Genomic DNA, 2330 nt, shown 5'->3' on the forward strand with positions numbered 1-2330 from the left:
GCACAAAACTCAAGACAGAACCTCCCTACTTTTAACTCTGTTCCACAGAGACTAATTTTTTGCTTTTAGTCCATCTTTCTAAAGATATACTTGTGTTGTTTTTATCAACTGTAGACATTATCTATTGACTTTCTGTTATGACTAACTACCTCGCCCCACGACACAGTTCTACCACTATTTTTAGTTATCCCTATTGGTTACATTAATGATATGGTCAAACCTTTATTTTTTGTTCCAGCAAAAAAAAAACAAAAACAACCAAACAAATAAAAAATACCCCAGCAGGTACCCAACAGGTATTTACTGACTTCCCCATTTTGTAAAATGAAGATTTAGGAGCTCTTATTGGCTTTCTACCTCTGCCACTTCCCTTCCATCTTTCAAAGTCTTGTCAGTTGAGCTGTTCTCATACTTTTACAGAAGACATGCATTTACAAAAGCACAGTGGCACGACCTAAAAACAGAGTGTATATGCTTTTCCTTTTTCTGTTTTTTTGAGACAGGGTCTTGCTCTGTCACTTCAGCTAGAGTGCAGTGGGTTATCATAACTCATTGCAACTTCCAACCTCCTGGGCTAAAGCGATCCTCCTGCCTCAGGCTCCTGAGTAGCTGGGACAACATACAGATGCCACCACACCCTGCTAATTTTTTTCTCATTTTAGTAGAGATGGGGTCTTGCTCTTGCTCAGGCTGGTCTCAAACTCCTGACCTCAAGTGATCCTCCTGCGTTGGCCTCCCAGAGTGCTGGGATCACAGGCCTGAGCCACCTCGAGGGGGCCTGAATGCTTATTTTGAAGGAGCACCCTTTAGTTCTAACACTGAGCTGCCTGGGACTGAGCCCAGTCAAAGTCCAGATCGTAAGGCCGAGATTAGGCCTTGGTCACACAATTGAAGGGGGCGCTAAAAACTCCGTAGTCAAGGTAAATAGTATTGTAATGTGATATTTTTAAAAAGTCAAAATTAATGCCAAAACTCCATGATCAATATTTTTAATAAATACAGGCTCGGGAGAATGAGTGGAGGAAACAAGAAAAGCAGAGGTGTGTACAGTTGCACCTCACCATTGGCAGTGGTCTTTGCCTCATAGGGCATCTGGATTCCGTAGGTCGCTTATCAGAGCTGAAAAAAGTGTTCAGATGAGGGCGTGAGGTGTGCATTTCTGATAAGGAATACAGATATTGGATTTCAGGGGTACCACCACCCCCTGACCTTAAAGCTTGTAAATTAGGGCCATGCTGAATTAGCTAACAGCATTTTGTGTGATTTCAGAAATGAATGGAGGGGAGGGGCCAGGAGACAAATTTACTTTGTTTAGAACTTCGTGCATTTCCAATGTAGCACCCTCCCCTCGTTTTGTGCATGCCTGTTAGTCGAGGCAGCACTGTGCTTGGAATAAAGGTCAGCAAGTGTGTGTGTGTGTGTGTGTGTGTGTGTGTGTGTGTGTGTGTGTATCACCCTCCTGATTATTTTCTTCTACGGAGGAGGAGAAGGAAGCCCCAGGCCCCCTTATCCACCACTGAATCGCGCAAAATCCTGGGCTCCCCTGACAGCTGCAAATTCCTCCCTGGAGCTGCAAAGCTCCTGGGGTTGCCATGGTCCATGGGAGTGCAATGCTGGCCGCCCTCTGCTACCCCAGCCCGAGCAGGCTGTTGCTGCCTCCGCTCCAGTCCCTTTCAAAAGCTTTTAAAGGAGATCCCTGGGGGAAAGCGGGAGGACGGGACATTAACCAGGGCTTCGGTCCAAGCGACCAAGACAAATAAAAGAGGCTTTTCTCAAACTCACGGAGGAAGCCCTGGGCTTGTTTCAAAGGATTTTTAACCTTCGTTCTTTCCCGGAGGGAAGAGGGGAGCAGAGATGGTTCTTCCCAAGCTTAACTTGCTGTAGGTAGCTCCTTTTAGCTTTCTTCCAGGGATTCCTCACCCAGGGTCTTTCCCTGGAGGGAGGAAAGGGCAAAGATGACCTTCCCCAAACTTAACCTGCTATGGGCAGCCCCTTCCAGCCTCTTTCAAAGGATTTCTCATCCTGGCCCAGCGGGAAGGGGAGGGCAAACAAATGAATCAGCCCCAAATACCAGGCTGTGCTCAAGACTGAATGGAGCAACTAGGTGTGACGTGCAAATTCTGGGAATACTTTGCCGAAAACCGGGAACTAACCGAAAGGATGAGGAGCCCCTTCGAGCAGGCCTCTGGGCTCTCCCTCGCACCTTGCTCCCCATCCTGGGGCTCCTGAGGGTCCAGGGTGGAGCTGCGGGTGCGCCCCGGTCTGGGGTCGCCCCCCGGGCCCGCGGTGGGTGCAGACAAAGGGGCGGCGGCGGGGGCTGGGGCCGGGGG

At 48.7% G+C, this 2330-nt stretch overlaps 1 protein-coding gene across 7 annotated transcripts in view; it reads left to right on the forward strand.

Moving 5' to 3' along the window:
- The first annotated feature begins 2186 nt into the window (after nt 1–2186).
- Nucleotides 2187–2330, forward strand: part of CLIP1 (CAP-GLY domain containing linker protein 1) — a 133194-nt gene continuing 133050 nt past the window's right edge. For all 7 annotated transcript variants that reach the window (XM_012663504.1, XM_012663506.1, XM_012663508.1 and 4 more), the window contains exon 1: nt 2187–2286. The gene's annotated coding sequence lies outside the window, so the exon portion shown is untranslated. The remainder of the gene's footprint in view (nt 2287–2330) is intronic.

This window comes from Propithecus coquereli, unplaced genomic scaffold, assembly GCF_000956105.1.
Source record: "Propithecus coquereli isolate 6110/MARCELLA unplaced genomic scaffold, Pcoq_1.0 Scaffold81, whole genome shotgun sequence".
NCBI lineage: Eukaryota > Metazoa > Chordata > Mammalia > Primates > Indriidae > Propithecus > Propithecus coquereli.